The sequence below is a fragment of the Theobroma cacao genome, chromosome 10 (assembly GCF_053813885.1).
Source record: "Theobroma cacao isolate CCN51 chromosome 10, ASM5381388v1, whole genome shotgun sequence".
Taxonomy (NCBI): domain Eukaryota; kingdom Viridiplantae; phylum Streptophyta; class Magnoliopsida; order Malvales; family Malvaceae; genus Theobroma; species Theobroma cacao.
Window position 1 is genome coordinate 27,288,195 of NC_142648.1, and position 18,231 is coordinate 27,306,425.

Consider the following 18,231-nt stretch of genomic DNA (forward strand, 5'->3'; position numbering starts at 1 on the left):
CTAGGGTTCATAAAGGTTAAAAAGGAAAAGAAAGTTCTAGGGTTAGTGGTAGTGGTAGTGGTAGTGGGCAATTTGCATGTCACTATCGTCGGTGGGATAAGGACCAAAGCTTTAACCCAATGTCCTATAGTATAAAGATCCACATTAAATTATATAATTATTAGATTAAGGTCCACTAAACATCTTATCCAAAAAATAAAGATCCACATGTTGTTGTCTATTTGCAATCATCAGCATATTTATATAATTTCGTACTGATCATAACTTATATAATATATTTGAGTGAAAGTATTTGACATTAATTAACCCATCCAAATATATACAAATACATGCTTTGAAAATATCTAATTTTATATAATTATATGATTTTTTTCACTTTTTTGCATATAAATTTTGGGTAATTAGGGTTGGAAGGGGTGCCACAAAAATTGAAAAAAAGAATAACTATGGAGTTTTTGTATGTTTTTTGCAAGTATAAACATATAGTGTAGATGAAGACAATTTCTCTATATTGATCTGTTTTGTCAGCCTTATCCTATTAATTATCCATGTTGTATTAATATATGAATGATATAGTTGGAGTACTCTTGTTCTTTATACCAAAAATAGATAAACATATTCCAACATGTATGTTATTTAATTATTCAATTATACCAACATGTATAATCATAGAGTATATTTTCTTATTTCCTAATTAAGCATATTTTTAAGGTTCTATGTTTAATATATTGTCTGTATATGGTATCACTTAATCATAGAGTATTATTTTATAAATATTTAAAAATAAAATTTATTTATTAACAAAGAGATAATATTTGATTCGTTCATAACGCATGTCAGTAATAATTTCATTTTTGAATAAAATGAGAAAACTATAATAATTTCTTATTATTATTTTTTTTTGTTGATTAAGCATACCTATGTTTAAAACTTAATAATTTTGAGGTATATATCACTGAATTTAGATGTAAAATAATTGGTTTTTTTTTTTTACTTAAACATATAACAGTTTCTTTATTCATTCATTCATTTTATGAATTGTGTTTAATGATGTATAAATGAAGTATTAATTTTATTTTATTTATAATATTAAATATAATTATTTTTCAATTTATATCGTTTAGAAATAACAAATTGATTATTAAATTATGAATTAAAGTAAAAACGTATGGAATTGTTGAAATTAGTAAATACTTATAATATTTATTGCAATTCTCAAAAAGTAGTAAATATTGAAGAAAATAAATAAATAAGATATTTATGAGGATGCATAATGAAATATTAATTCAAAAAAATAAAAACATTGCTTTGATTTTCTTTTTTGTTTTTCAAAATTTGCAAAAAGAAAAATAAAAGGATTTGCTTTTGGGCCTACGAAAGGGGCTGGACGTTAGAAAGTTGGGCTCCATTACGTTACGGCCTCGTTGGCCCACAAAGGAAAATTCGCAAAACTTAATCCAAGTGCGACTCCACTGGGGATCGAACCCAGAATCTCTGGTTCCGTAGACCAGCGCCTTATCCATTGGGCCATGGAGTCCTTATTGCTTAATGCCAAGATTATATACTACTATTTTTTAACAATTTAAGTCCCTGTTTGTTTTGATTAAAGTATACAATATATCCCTATATTATATATTTTTCAATTTAATCTCTCTATTATAAATTTTATTTAATTCAATCCCTATTCTTTACTATTTTATGTATTTTGATCCTTATGAGAAATTCTTCTTAAATTTGTTATAAGAGACACAAATGTAGCATTGATGTGGCCTTTAACGTACTAAACGGTGATGACTTGACATTGACATGTCAAAAATATTTTTTTTAATATCCTCATGCTGAAATAATGTTTTATTGAGGATGATGTGTATACCCTTGTCCTTGTTTCTTTTTCATTTTCTCCTTTCTTTCTCTCTACCTTTTCCCTTTTTCTCTCTTGTTCCTTTCAAGCCCAAAATCTAGTGGGTTGCTGCTCAGATTTCGATCATAGCATGAAAATACTTAGGGTTTCTGTCAGCTTCCTTAACTCATTTAACTCTAGATTTTCATTACTAACACTATGTTATAAAAGTTTTTTTTTCTCATTTTCCTTAATTTTTTTATCTCTCTCTTCAATTTTTTTATCTCTCTCTTCTTGATATGCCTCTCACCCCTTCTCTCTTTAAGCCAAAATTGAAAATATTTTTTCAATAATTTTTTCTTTTAATAATTAAATTGACTTGATACATTAAGAAGCTAAAAATAGCTTACAATTTAACACTTTTTCAATGAATATATTTAGTGATTTTAACATTGAATTATAATAACAATTAAATCATTAAAAATTTTAATTTTTTATCAGTTTGAAAAATTTCAATAGTTTATCAAACATTCCCTAAAGTTGGAATTTGTGAAGTTGCCACATAAAATTAAGTAAATGAAAAGTAAAACAAAAAAAATGCTAAATTGATGAAACTCAATGAGTAGGTCAATGATATATCAAAATTTCATAAAAAATTTAATTAATAGGTGATGAATGAGAAGAACTTACCATAATTTGTACTTAAATTAACACTTATTAAAACTATATATATAGAGAGAGAAACTTCATGACCTTTACTTGAATCTTGCCATAATATTAAGATAAATAAAAAGTATGAATATAAATAAGTAGAAGAAAATCGCCTAAAACCCTTCGCTTGTGTTGCCTTCATTCTTATTCTTGAAGAATCCAAGAAAAAGAGAAAGAAAAAGAAACGAGAAAGTTGATGGCTCATGAACAAGAAAATCATCCTCTCAACCCTCAATTCCTTTAGAATCAGAAGCTTACTGTAGACACCTAAAAAAAAAAATAATAAATAAAAAATTTAAATTATAATAAAATAAAATAAAATATATATATAAAAAAAAAGAGGTATGGTTGGGCGTACGCCCAGCCATCCTTTCCCCAACCACCATGAGTAATGGGGCTCTGGCTACCAACTCTTTGGTGCTAGAGCCCCATTATCAGGTTGTCCAAATTTTTGGACAACCCCATTTTTAAAGAAGAGGACAGAGCAAACCAGAGGAGGGGGGCACCTGTAAAAAAAACCAAAAAAAACTGAAACAAAAAAACCAAGAATTAACCCCCAAAAAAAGCAAGAAAAAAAAAGAGGAAGAAAAAGAAGAAGAGAGAGAGAGGTGAGAGGTCGGCGTAGGGAAGGAAAGAGAGGCGCCGGCGGTGGGAGTGTTACGCCGGGGAGAAGAAGGAGAAGGAGAAGGAAAGGAAGAAAGAAGAAAAAGAAAAAAGAGAAGGGAGACCCACAGGGAGAAAGGAGAGAAAGAGAAGGAGAAAGAAAGAAAGAAGAAGCCAACGGGGAGAAGAAGGAGAAAGAGAAAGAAAGGAAGAAAGAAGAAAAAGAAAAAAGAGAAGGGGGACCCGCGGGGAGGGAGAAGAAAAGAAAGAGAAAAAGAAAAAAGAGAAAGAAAGGGAAGAAAGGAAAAAAAAAAGAAAGAAAAGGAAAATAAAAAAGAAGACGAAGCAAGTTGACCAAGAAACAAGATAAGAAAAAAAGTTGTGGGCTCTTGAATTCATCTGGGTTTCGTCGGATTCAAAATTAGGTAAGTTTTGTATTTTTTGTTATTTGGGTTATTATATTATTAGTATTAATTTTATTAGCATTCAATATAGTTTTTACAAAAATTATAAATGTATTTATAAAATAATAAATAAGAAAAAATATATTTAAGAAATCAAATAAATAATTAAATAATAACAATAACGATAACAAGAGTAAGTAAATGGGAAGAATAAAATAAAAAAAGAGAAAGAAATAGTTATATTATAAATATATTTAGATAGTTGTAAATATAATATACATACAAAAATACATGATACAAATATAAAAAAAAAATATAAAAAAATGAATGAAAAAATGATTATTGAAGAAATTCCACCTAAGAAAGGCAAAGAGTTGCTTTTTTTTAAGTGGATTTTTTTTATGCAAAGTTCGAGACGGATTTTCACCGAAACGTCGAGATAAATCCAAACTCTAAACTCCAATGCCCGTTAAGTCAAATAGTTGTTGTAAAAAAAATAATAATATATATAAAAAAATTTATATAATGTTGCATTTGAATTTAAATTAATAATATTAGTTAATTAGCTTAAATAAATATTACTAAATAAAGTTAATTTAATCGTTTGGAAAAATTAATTAATTGTTTATTTGATAAGTTATATAATCAAGTTAAATGTTAATCAACAATGTTAATTAAAAGATATGGATCTAAATAAAAAATGAAAAAAACAAAATAATAATAATAATAATAATAATAATAAAATAAATAATTCATAAAAAAATAAAAAAATGACAAAATAAACATATAAATAAGGTGATAAATTATTAAACACATAATTGGACGAATTATGAACCGCTTAATTCGATAAACGCGTGCATGTAGACATCAGCATCTTATCCTGTCATAGCACGCCACATTTATCTTGCAAATGGTGCTGAAATCCCGATGATGGGGTTTCCCCGAGGAACTTGTAGAGACGAGTTCTTCCGGGGATATCTCTAGGTGAGGAGAATTTCGAGACTTCACCAAAGCGTTGGGATGGTCTTCGAATAATTTTCCAATAAAAGATTACCGACTCCATCATCTAAAATAAATAAGTCATGACATCATTCTACGCTTGCATCATATGCATACGTAAAACCAAGTGAAAAACTCAGTCTGTCAATTCAATAAAAATTTAATTAATAAAGTAGGGATTAACTTAAGAGAAGGCTATATATTAAGATAACTTAAGATTAAATGGTACCGTTCGTGGAACGGGTGTCACGGAGGTGCTAACCCTTCTCCGTGCGTAATCGCACTCCTGAACCCATCTCTAAAAAACGTGGATCGGTTCTCATTCTTTCGACGAGCCTAAAATTAATTTAGGACTTCGTCGATTAGAATCAGATTAATAGGTGACCAATCATACCTAGATAAAAAGATTGGTGGCGACTCCCACACGGATTTTAATTTTCTCCCACGTCTGACGGACGGGTTCCCGGACCCGCACGTCACGACAAATGGCGACTCCACTAGGGACCTCGAGAGTCAAGCCATTAATTAATCATAAGTTATCTTAAGCCTTAAATAATTTGTTGTTTTCCCTAGCATCAATTTTGCATATTTTTGTTTAATGCATTCATTTATTTTGCTATTATTACTTCACTATTTTAATAATTGCGGGAAATTTAGGATAAGGGGAGTGTGAAATTATTGGTCCAAGGTCAGTATATTCCTTCTCACACACTACACATCTTGCATTCATGCACAAGCCTTCCACCCGGGCTTTATCCTTAATTAGGAGGGGGTTAAGTAGCTACGCTCTCGTGAGGTGATAACCTCCGCATGGGCTAGTGAAGACTCCCACTCAGATCGAACCTAGTCCGTTTGAAGCCTGTAATGGGTGAGGACCGGGGTGCCTTACTAGTCCGTGTGGACGATAGTGAGGAGCGATTTGGGAACCTTTAGCTCCATTTTCAACCCAAACTCAGCATGTAGAATATCGAGAGTCGCCTTTGCTTAGGTAGAGCTTCACCCGTGAGAATATACCTTTTGACTAGGTACACATAAGGGAATTTTCATAATCCCCTTGTTCTAAGTTCTTCTCCGCAAAGTAATAAAAGTATCATATCATTAATTATTTTCATTCATCTTTTTTAATCAGAATAGCTTTTGGAATTACTGTTTACTGTACTAACTTGAACTTTTTGCATATGCATGTTTGCATCATAATTTTGCATATAGGAAAAGTCTGTCATTTGACAGCCATTGACGAAGTAAATGCAAAAGATGACTCCTGAATTGCAACAAGGAAAAATAGCTTATGCACTGAATTACTTTGTTGAGGGGTGTTATGTGACAGATACTTTTAGTACATGATCATTCATATGTGCGTAAATCCTCATTTCATGACAATAAGTATTTTCGCCTGTAAATAAAGATAAGGGGTTCATTTTTTCATTCATGCATGCATCTAATTCACGTTTATGATTACAATAAGGTTCCAAAATAGCTCGACCACCTAAGCCAAGTGACCAACGTGTTCATAATACGCGTCAGTGAGCAAAGATCATGGAAGAAGAACAAAAAGAGCGAATGGACAGAATGGAAAGAGCTCAAGAAGAAATGAGAGAACAGTTAGCAAAGATGATGGAATTGATGATGAGTTTCAGTAAAGGAAAAAGAGCAATCGAAGAGCCAACTCCGTCAGAAAACCCACCAGCACAAGACGATGGAAACCAAAGGGATGATCCATCCTATCCCCCAGGGTTCACTCCACCACATGCCCAAACCTCTCAAAGGGTCCACCCTCAAGTGATGCCACCCGTTTATTACAATGCACCACCCCCGCTGGGCCATCAACCGACTCAAGGGCAATTTGGGCCATATTCTAGGATAAATCTTGCTGAACCAATACACGTCCCAGATTTAGACGATCCAAAAGAACAAGAGAAACTAAGAAAGGACTCGTCACAAATAGGAAAAAATGAAAAAGACCAAAAAAAGTACGATTTGTTAGAAGAACGTCTTCGTGCTATCGAATGAGTTGATAGGTTTGGTACCATGGACGCAACCGAGCTATGCTTAATGCCAGATGTATTGATCCCTACCAAGTTCAAGGTTCCGGAATTTGAAAAATATGATGGAATAAAATGTCCCATGGCACATATTACCATGTATTGTCGGAAGATGGCTGCACAGTCTCACGATGATAAGATACTGATCTATTTTTTCCAAGACAGCTTGACTTGGTCAGCTGCTCGGTGGTACGTACAGCTAGATCGAAATCGTATTAAGACTTGGAAAGACTTAGCAAGAGCTTTCATAGCCCAATACAAGCATGTGGCTGAATTAGCCCCTGATCGGTTGTCATTGCAGACTATGGAAAAGAAGCAAAGCGAGAACTTCAAGGAATATGCCCAAAGGTGGAGAGATACAACAGCGCAAGTTCAGCCGCCTCTCACTGATAAGGAGATGACTGTTTTGTTCATAAATACGCTCCGAGCTCCATTCTATGAGCGCTTGATCGACAATGCCACAAAAAACTTTACAGATTTGGTCTTATCGAGAGAAATAATAGAAGAAGCTATCAAAAGTGAAAAAATTGAAGGGCATGAAGTTGCCACCTCAAAGAGAGGGAATACGCCCAAGAAGAAAGAAGGGGATGTGCAAACAGTCGCTCACGACAGCCAACAAGCCCACAACTTTAACTCATATTACCCATACCAACCTTTCTATCCGAACATAGGCAATATCACACAAAACCCATATGTGTACCAACCTGCCCCGCAACCAACATTTCAAACCAATGTTCTTCCACAAACTCCACCACCAAGATCGGTAACTTCAAATAATCCTGGTCATGGTCAAAGAGGACCTAGAACTACCCTAGAAAAACCAAAGTTTGATCCTATTCCAGTCCCTTACACTACATTGTTGCCACAACTCATAGAAAATCGACTCCTTACTCGAACCCCTTTAGAACTACTCCGACCACCTTTCCCGAAATGGTATGACCCGAATGCGCATTGTGATTACCATTTTAGAATTCAAGGGCACTCCACCGAGAATTGTACTGCTTTAAAATATAAGGTCCAAGCACTCATTAAGGCAGGACTTTTAAATTTTACCAAAAAAGACAATTCAAATGTTGATGGGAATCCCTTGCCTAACCATGGAGGTCCGACAGTGAATGCAATACATGAAGGGATGATTCGAAGGGTGAAAAAGAATGTTGACGAGATTCGAACACCGATGGATAGAGTGTTTGAGGCGTTGTCCAAAATAAAAGCCATCACTCCAAAACCGATAGAGATAAAAGAAGTAGGACATGATCCCACCCTTTCTTGTAAATTCCATATGGGGGTTGTTGGACATTCCATTCAAAATTGTGATGGCTTTCGTCTTAAGTTGCAAGAGTTGATGGATTTGTCAGAAATCGAGTTTTATGAAGAATGTGGGGAGGAAGAATTTTGGAAAAAGATAATTCCCTTTTTGTATGAAACCTTTCGAGTCGTGGGGTGCAAGGCATCGAACGAGGTCAATCAGGTTCCACGGATGTTTGGTGAGCTATCAATCCATATGATCAAAGATGAAGAACTTAACGAAAAGGTCCCTGTGGTGTATCCAGTACTGCTAGGAGATGAGCTAAGCAATTGGACAACCACAGAATTGCCCATCATTTTTAAGTCTTCCGAAATGTAATGAACAATTTTATCTAAATGCCTATGCCCAATGGTGTTAAGAGTAATTTCCTGTTTAAGTAGGGCTTTCTGTTATCTTCATCATTTAAATAAATGACAATGCATAATGTGTTTCATAATTCATCAATCTTTTTGCATATTTCCTTTCATCTATTCTTTTAGCCAATAAGTACTTGCCCAAACAAGTGTCCAATTTTACCTGTTTGTAAGTCTTTAAATAATGAACACGAAGACAATCTAGATAACGATTTGAATATCGATTTCGAGATGATTCCGAATGTTGATGAATTGAAAAACGAAGAGGAGGTGGATGACTATGGCTTACCCCCTGATTTGTCGAGAATGTTGGAACAGGAGGAAAATGAGATTTTACCTCATAAGGAACTCATAGAAATGATTAACCTCGAAAATGGGGAAGAGAAGAAAGAGGTTAAGGTTGGCACATCGCTGTCATCTGATGAAGGGCAAAAGCTAGAAGAACTGCTCCGTGAATATGTGGACGTGTTTGCTTAGTCATATCAGGACATGCTAGGTCTTAATACTGACATTGTTGTCCACAAGTTACCTATGGGACCAGATTGCAAGCCTATTAAACAGAAGTTGAGAAGGATGAAGCCAGAAATGTTGCTGAAGATTAAAGAGGAAGTAAAAAAGCAATTCGATGCTGGATTTTTAGAGGTGGCTAAGTACCCTGAATAGGTGGCTAATATAGTTCCAGTTCCTAAGAAGGATGGAAAAGTTCGAATGTGCATCGATTATAGGGATTTGAACAAAACGAGTCCGAAGGATAGCTTCCCTTTGCCACATATTGATACTCTTGTGGACAACACAGCAAAACATGCTTTGTTCTCATTTATGTATGGCTTTTCTGGTTACAATCAGATTAAGATGGCACCTGAAGATATGGAAAAAACAACGTTCTTAACCGTGTGGGGAACGTTTTGTTACAAAGTAATGCCATTTGGATTGAAGAATGCAAGCGCCACCTACCAAAGGGCAATGGTAGCTTTGTTCCACGATATGATGCATAAAGAGATAGAGGTATATGTGGATGACATGATTGCAAAATCTCATATAGAAAGGGATCATACTGTTAAGCTCAAGAAACTGTTCGAGAGATTGCGGAAGTTCCAGCTCAAGTTAAATCCTGCAAAATGCACTTTCGGTGTAACTTCTGGAAAATTGTTGGGGTTCATAGTAAGTGAAAAAGGAATTGAAGTGGACCCGGATAAAATACGAGCTATTCAAGAGCTACCATCTCCCAAAACGCAAAAAGAAGTGAGAGGATTTTTAGGGAGGTTGAATTACATTGCTCAATTTATATCCCAGCTCACCTGCAAATGCGATCCAATCTTCAAGCTGCTTCGAAAACGAGACCCAGGAGAGTGGAATGAAGAATGTCAAATAGCCTTTGATAAAATCAAAGAATATCTCACAAATCCACCGGTGTTGGTGCCACCGAAGATCGAAAAACCTCTTATTTTGTATTTGACTGTGAACAAGAATTCTATGGGATGTGTATTGGGACAACATGACGAAACTGGGAAGAAAGAACAGGCCATATATTACTTGGGCAAGAAATTCATGGAGTATGAGTCCAAATATTCTGCGCTCGAAAAGATGTGTTGTGCGCTAGCATGGACCGCCCAGAGGCTCCAACAGTATATGTTGTATCACACAACATGGTTGGTGGTGAAATTAGATCCCATCAAGTATATTTTTGAAAAACTCTGCCTGTCCGGAAGAATAGCTTGATGGCAAGTGCTATTGTCTGAGTATGACATTGTGTATGTGTCCCAAAAATCAATCAAAGGAAGCGCCATCGCCGATTTCCTTGCAGATCGAGCTAATGAGGATTATGAATCTGTAAGTTTCGATTTTCCAGATGAAGATTTGATGGTCGTCTTGCATGTAGAAGAGGTTGGTCCCAATGAACTTAATCCATGGAAGGTGTATTTTGATGGAGCATCCAATGCTTTGGGGCACGGAATTGGGGCAGTGTTGATTTCTCCAAATGAAAAGTACTATCCAGCCACGACGAGATTGAATTTCAATTGTACTAACAATATGGCGGAGTATGAGGCTTTGGTAATGGGATTACAAGCAGCAATTGAGATGAAGGCTGACGCGATAGATGTTTACGGAGATTCGGCTTTAGTGATATGTCAAATGAAAGGTGAATGGGAAACTAGAGATCCTAAACTAGTTCCATATAAAAAGCTGGTTACAGAATTAAGCAAACAGTTCAAAGAAATCAGCTTCAACCATTTGCCTCGAGAAGAGAATCAGATTGCTGATGCTTTGGCCACCCTCGCAGCGATGTTCAAAATAAAAGAAGCGGCTAATGTATGCCCTTTTGATTTAGAAGTCCGTGAAGTCTCCGCACACTGCTTGAATGTTGAAGAAGAGCCGTGATATCATGATATCATGCAATACATCAAGCACCAGGCATATCCTGAGAATGTCACGGATAATGACAAACGAACTCTTAGAAGATTAGCAATGGGTTTCTTCCTTAGCAGAGAAGTGCTCTACAAAATGAGTAGAGATCAAGTACTCTTGAGATGTGTAGATGTTGCGGAAGCCAACAAAATAATGAAAGAAGTCCACGAAGGAACTTGTGTAGCTCATGCTAATGGACATATGTTGGCTAGACAAATTATGAGAGCTGGTTACTATTGGTTGACATTGGAATCAGACTGCATAAACTTTGCTCGAAAATGCCACAAGTGTCAAGTATACGCTGATAGAATCCATGCTTCACTAGCCCCATTGCACGTTTTCACGGCACCTTGGCCATTTTCAATGTAGGGAATGGATGTGATTGGACTTATTACGCCAAAAGCCTTTAATGGACATCGATTCATATTGGTGGCCATTGATTATTTCACGAAATGGGTAGAAGCAGCTTCCTATGCTAATGTGACACAAAAGGTGGTGTGCAAGTTCATCCAAAAGGAGATCATATGTCGGTATGGGCTTCCAGAAAGGATCATTACGGATAACGCAAGTAATTTGAATGGTGCGATGGTGAAGGATGTTTGCGCTAAATTCAAGATCAAGCATCATAACTCGACAACTTACCGTCCAAATATGAACGAAGCGGTAGAGGCAGCCAACAAAAACATCAAAAAGATTGTTGAAAAGATGACTGAAGTTTATAAAGACTGGCATGAGAAACTTCCTTTTGCCTTACATGCATATCGAACTTCTGTGCATACTTCCACCGGGGCAACTCCGTACTCATTAGTATACGGTGCAGAAGCAGCTCTACCTGTTGAAGTAGAAATCCCATCATTGAGGGTGTTGATGGAAACAGAATTGGAAGATGCTGAGTGGGTTCGCTCCCGCTACGAACAGTTGAATCTGATTGAGGAAAAAAGGCTTGCGGCTCTTTGTCATGATCAGATGTACCAACGAAGGATGATGCAAGCATACGAGAAAAAAGTTCATCCCAGGCAGTTCCGAGAAGGAGAGTTGGTTCTCAAGAAAATACTCCTTAATCAAACTGATTTTCGGGGAAAGTGGATGCCGAATTGGGAAGGGCCATACGTGGTAAAGAAGGTTTTTTCAGGAGGAGCTTTGATTTTGGCTGACATGGATGGGGGAGATCTGCCTAATCCAATAAATGCGGATGCGGTGAAGAAATACTATGCTTAAAAAAAAAAACAGAAGGGGTTCGTACTGAAAACCCGAAAAGGGCAGCTCGTACCTAAAGGAGGAGGCTCATGCTGAAAACCCGAAAAGGGCGACTTGAGGCTGAAAAGCAGGAAGTTAGAATGGAATTTGAGGATGTCAGCCTAAAGGGAACATAAGATGGAGGTAGAAATACACAATGAATGGAGCTCCACAATTTCACAAAATAGGGGAAGCTAGGGAATCTGCAACCTACAGATTTGCTCAAAGCATCAATCAAGGACAATTCTTGAAGTCGAATATCAGATTGTTTTCTCTTAGTGGTCTGAGTGTTCATTATTTAAAGATCTAATGTTTGCCCTATAAATTCTGTTTGCCTTGAACTATTTAATTCCTCATATATGAAGTTCTTCTTCGCCTCTTTATTTTAACTCTTTCGTTATTTACCATCCCATGATTCACATAGTGATTGTCATAGAAATGAATGATAATTGGTAAAAGAAATAAACTAATTAAGTAAGAAATTATACTCATTGTTCAGCAAAAGACTTAATGATGAAAAAAGGAATGGCAGAGCCTTGAACCTAAGGCAAAGTCAGATGTCAAAAGAGAGGGTACTTAGGGAAAGTCTGGAGTTACCTGAATTCTACAAGAGGAAAGAAAACAGACAAAGAAGATCGAAAGTTGTAGTGAAAAATCGGATAAAGCGAGAAGGTCTTGGAACCTTAATGAATCATAAACATGAAAAGCATTCTATCATGTCAATCATGCATACATGCCTAGCCACGCACTCGACAAGAATCAAAATTAATTCATGTCTCAAGCGTCGAAGGTAGAAAGTCACTCGACCTAAAGGGTTGAGATTGTAAAACTTTGATGGAAAGATTTGAGTTTTTTTTTTTCATTTTATGTTAATCCAATTAAGTTAGCATTAAAGAATTTAAATCGAACCTGTTGTGAGATAGGTCGAGCCTAGATTAAGTCTAGGAATTTCAATTTTAAATCAAACTTGTTGTGAGATAGGTCGAGCTTAGATTAAGTTTAGGAATTTCAATTTTGTTTAAATCGAACCTGTTGTAAGATAGGTCGAGCCTATATTAAGTCTAGGAATTTCAATTTTGTTTAAATCGAACCTGTTGTGAGATAGGTCGAGCCTAGATTAAGTCTAAGAATTTCAATTTTGTTTAAATCGAACCTGTTGTGAGATAGGTCGAGCCTAGATTAAGTCTAAGAATTTCAATTTTGTTTAAATCGAACCTGTTGTGAGATAGGTCGAGCCTAGATTAAGTGTAGGAATTTTAATTTTGTTTAAATCGAACCTGTTGTGAGATAGGTCGAGCCTAGATTAAGTCTAGGAATTTCAATTTTGTTTAAATCGAACTTGTTGTGAGATAGGTCGAGCCAAGATTAAGTCTAAAAATTTTAATCGAATTTGTTCTAACATGGGTCAAGCCCAGATCAAGTCTAGAAATTTCATTTTTTTAAAATCGAACTTATTTTGAGATAAGTTGAGTCTAGATCGATTTGATTAAATCAATTGGCTTCGAGATAAGTCAAATGCGGTGTCTACATCTTTGCACTATTCTTGATTTTCAAGAATGTACAAAGAGGGGCAACTGTAGACACCTAAAAAAAATAATAAATAAAAAATTTAAATTATAATAAAATAAAATAAAATATATATATATAAAAAAAAGAGGTATGGCTGGGCGTATGCCCAGCCATCCTTTCCCCAACCACCATGAGTAATGGGGCTCTAACTACCAACTCTTTGGTGCCAGAGCCCCATTATCGGGTTGTCCAAAATTTTGGACAACCCCATTTTTAAAGAAGAGGAGAGAGCAAACCAGAAGAGGGGGGCACCTGCAAAAAAAGTAAAAAAAAACTAAAACAAAAAAACCAAGAATTAACCCCCAAAAAAAGCAAGAAAAAAAAAAAGGAAGAAGAAGAAGAGAGAGAGAGGTGAGAGGTCGGCGTAGGGAAGGAAAGAGAGGCGTCGGCGGTGGGAGTGTTACGCCGAGGAGAAGAAGGAGAAGGAGAAGGAAAGGAAGAAAGAAGAAAAAGAAAAAAGAGAAGGGAGACCCTCAAGGAGAAAGGAGAGAAAGAGAAGGAGAAAGAAAAAAAGAAGAAGCCAACGGGGAGAAGAAGGAGAAGGAGAAAGAAAGGAAGAAAGAAGAAAAAGAAAAAAGAGAAGGGGGACCGGCGGGGAGGGAGAAGAAAAGAAAGAGAAAAAGAAAAAAGAGAAAGAAAGGGAAGAAAGGAAAAAAGAAAGAAAGAAAAGGAAAATAAAAAAGAAGACAAAGCAAGTTGACCAAGAAACAAGATAAGAAAAAAAGTTGTGGGCTCTTGAATTCATCTGGGTTTCGTCAGACTCAAAATTAGGTAAGTTTTGTATTTTTTGTTATTTGGGTTTTTATATTATTAGTATTAATTTTATTAGCATTTAATATAGTTTTTACAAAAATTATAAATGTATTTATAAAATAATAAATAAGAAAAAATATATTTAAGAAATCAAATAAATAATTAAATAATAATAATAACGATAACAAGAGTAAGTAAATGGGAAGAATAAAAAAAAAAGAGAAAGAAATAGTTATATTATAAATATATTTAGATAGTTGTAAATATAATATACATACAATAATACATGATACAAATATAAAAAAATATATATAAAAAAAATGAATGAAAAAATGATTATTGAAGAAATTCCACCTAAGAAAGGCAAAAAGTTACTTTTTTTTAAGTGGATTTTTTTTGGAATGCAAAGTTCGAGACGGATTTTCACCGAAGCGTCGGGATAAATCCAAACTCTAAACTCCAATACCCGTTAAGTCAAATAATTGTTGTAAAAAAAATAATAATATATATAAAAAAATTTATATAATGTTGCATTTGAATTTAAATTAATAATATTAGTTAATTAGCTTAAATAAATATTACTAAATAAAGTTAATTTAATCGTTTGGAAAAATTAATTAATTGTTTATTTGATAAGTTATATAATCAAGTTAAATGTTAATCAACAATGTTAATTAAAAGATATGGATCTAAATAAAAAATGAAAAAAACAAAATAATAATAATAATAAAAAATAAATAAATAAATAATTCATAAAAAAAATAAAAAAATGACAAAATAAACATATAAATAAGGTGATAAATTATTAAACACATAATTGGACGAATTATGAACCGCTTAATTCGATAAACGCATGCATGTAGACATCAGCATCTTATCTTGTCATAGCACGCCACATTTATCTTGCAAATGGTGCGGAAATCCCGATGATGGGGTTTCCTCGAGGAGCTTATAGAGACGAGTTCTTCCGGAGATATCTCTAAGTGAGGAGAATTTCGAGACTTCACCAAAGCGTTGGGATGGTCTTCGAATAATTTTTCAATAAAAGATTACCGACTCCATCATCTAAAATAAATAAGTCATGACATCATTCTACGCTGACATCATTCTACGCTTACATCATATGCATACGTAAAACCAAGTGAAAAACTCAGTCTGTCAATTCAATAAAAATTTAATTAATAAAGTAGAGATTAACTTAAGAGAAGGCTATATATTAAGATAACTTAAGATTAAATGGTACCGTTCGTGGAACGGGGCGTCACGGAGGTGCTAACCCTTCTCCGTGCGTAACCGCACTCCCGAACCCATCTCTAAAAAACGTGGACCAGTTCTCATTCTTTCGACGGACCTAAAATTAATTTAGGACTTCGTCGATTAGAATCAGATTAATAGGTGACCAATCACACCTAGATAAAAAGATTGGTGGCGACTCCCACACGGATTTTAATTTTCGCCCACGTCTGGCGGACGGGTTCCCGGACCCGCATGTCACGACACTTACAAGATCGTTGATGATATTGAGGTTTGTTTTAGTGCTAAATTTTGCAAAGCCGAATGTGTTCGCTTGGATTCAATTGTTGTTGCCATCAAATTTATTGATCTTGACTAGTGTTCCAAGGCTGATTTCGACAAGAATATTTAACATGAAACTGAGATTATGTCGTTTCCTCCTCACCCTAACATCCTCAACGCTCATTGATTCTTCACCATTGATGACCAACATTTTTGGGTGGTGATGCCTTTTATGTCTGTTGGTTTCTTACAATCCATAATTTCATCGTCTTTCCCTAATGGCTTATTAAAGCAGTGCATTGCCATTGCTTTCAAAGAAACCCTATATGTATTGTAGTATCCTTACAACCAAGGGCTTTTTCATAGACATATTAAGGCTGGCAACATTTTGATGGACTTAAAAGTGTGTGCTAAGCTTGTGAATTTTGGGGTTTTCAGCTTACCGCTGATGCACACTAACGTGACGGGAACACCATATTAGTTAGCCCTAGAGGTGGTCCATTACTCGCATATAGGATATAGTTTCAAGGTTGATATATGGTTTTTTGGTATAATCGTGTTTGAATTAGCCCATGGAAAGCCTCATTTATCTCATCTACCTCCTTCAAAGTCTTTAATTACGAAGATTAAAGAGAGGTTTAAAGTTTCTAATTACAAAAATAATAGCAAGAAAGTTAAGAGCAACAAGTTTTCCAAGGCATTTAATGATATGGTTGCTTCATATCTTGATCAAGATCCTACAAAGTGACACTCGATAGTAGAACTTTTGAAAAATTCTTTTTTTAAGAGTTATGGAGGTTCGAAATTTCTTGAGAAGTATGTGCTGTAAGGATTGCCTAGTGTTGAAGAAAGGTTCAAGGTAAGCAAGATTCCTAGGAAAGGTGTTGATGTTGATGAGGAGTCAGGGTCTCAACTTGTTGAACATACAAGGATTAATGGGTGGAAGTTCAATGAAGATGGGTTCAATCTTGAACCCCGTATTCCCTGATGAATCAAAAGAAGATTCAATTAGTTTTGGTGGCCAAACGATCATTGCAAAAAGATAGGGGAGGCAAATGGATCAAGTAACTATGAGGGGACAAATTTGAATTCACCAAAGGGGTTAGGTACGGAGGAGATGAAAAAAGTCTAGCATTGAGGGAATTACAGGGATGATCAACCTGGAGTTGAAGGCATTGTTAATACAGACTAATAAATAAAACATGAAATCCCAATTAATATTAAAGTGATATGTTAATGATGGGCTTTGCACGTCAAGTTGGGTCAATGTGAGATAAACCAATTTGCATGTGTTTTAGAGTTGATATCTAAGGTTTAATTACATAAAATCTAAGTGCTTTGCAACCGATTTTGAAAAAACTCAAAAATGGGTTGGGAATAAGTTTTTGAAATTAATTCTCTTGAAGATTGATCCCGGTTTTGTAGTTTTTGTTTTTGGAGTTTTTTTTTTTGCTCAGCAAAAATAGATTGGTTGAAGTCAAAAAAGAATCTAGAAAATTGCCTCATATTGTAAGCATTGCCTCATGATGTAAGCATTGCCATTCCACTCAATATGTCATATGGCTGGAATATTTTTCATTTGTTAAAGAATCAAGAGTCATGTATTTTTTTTTTGTCAATTTACTCTCTATATTCACAATTTGATCAATTCAATCCTTTAATTTTTAAATTTTGAACAATTTCATCCCTCCCCTCCCCTCCCCTCCCCTAAGTAGGTGGAAATTTATTAAAAATACCAAACTTACAAATACAGCTTAAACCCGAGCTGAGCTGGATGCATTTGAATCTTTATATGCATCAAATTATGAGATAAATTAATGATAATGTCCAATGCAAGATTACTAGCAATCTTCCCAAATGCTCATTTAAATCATTCCATTTAAGATTCTCCTCCCCTGAGTTTGACAATTATCAATGTGCCTAATAACATTGTTTGATTCATTTTTGTGAATGCACCAAAACCCAAAGATGAACAACCAGGGCCTGAAAAGAAAACAATGTGCAAGCAAACACAAGTTCATCTACGCACCAACATAACCACACACCCTTGAATTCAACTGCAAACGACATACCAAACAACATTAGCCATATTTGGATTCAGTAACAATGTAACCAACCAGAGTCCTACTTGAAAGTAAGTAACATTGGCAGACAGCTTGACCTGGGTTGTTGTTATGTGCAAGATGCATAGGTTTCAAGTTTTGTTTTGTATCTAGGGTCTTGAAGGAGTATTGGAGGTGTATACTCACCATCAATGTAAGGGTATATTGCCCAATACCTCTCTTTGTGGGATGTTTTGGTTTCTGTTGGTCCCCATATAAGGCATAAATTCATTTTTTCTTTTCTAATGAAAGCAGCTTGATAATTAAAAAATAAAAAGCATGTAACTGTTTTGGCTGGTAGTTAAGGATGTTTCAAGCTGGCATGATAAATAGACAGACTTGATACATACTCCAAACTTTCCTACTTCTTTTCACATTGCTAACTATTT

General features: G+C 35.0%; 1 non-coding gene and 1 pseudogene across 1 annotated transcript; one reads left to right on the forward strand and one right to left on the reverse strand.

Annotated features, from left to right (window-relative positions):
* Positions 1 to 1,464: 1,464 nt before the first annotated feature.
* Positions 1,465 to 1,537, reverse strand: TRNAR-ACG (transfer RNA arginine (anticodon ACG)). Its single transcript has one exon. It is a non-coding gene; the product is annotated as a tRNA-Arg (tRNA).
* Positions 1,538 to 7,776: 6,239 nt separating this feature from the next.
* Positions 7,777 to 16,872, forward strand: LOC108663665 (serine/threonine-protein kinase BLUS1-like; annotated as a pseudogene).
* Positions 16,873 to 18,231: the final 1,359 nt, after the last annotated feature.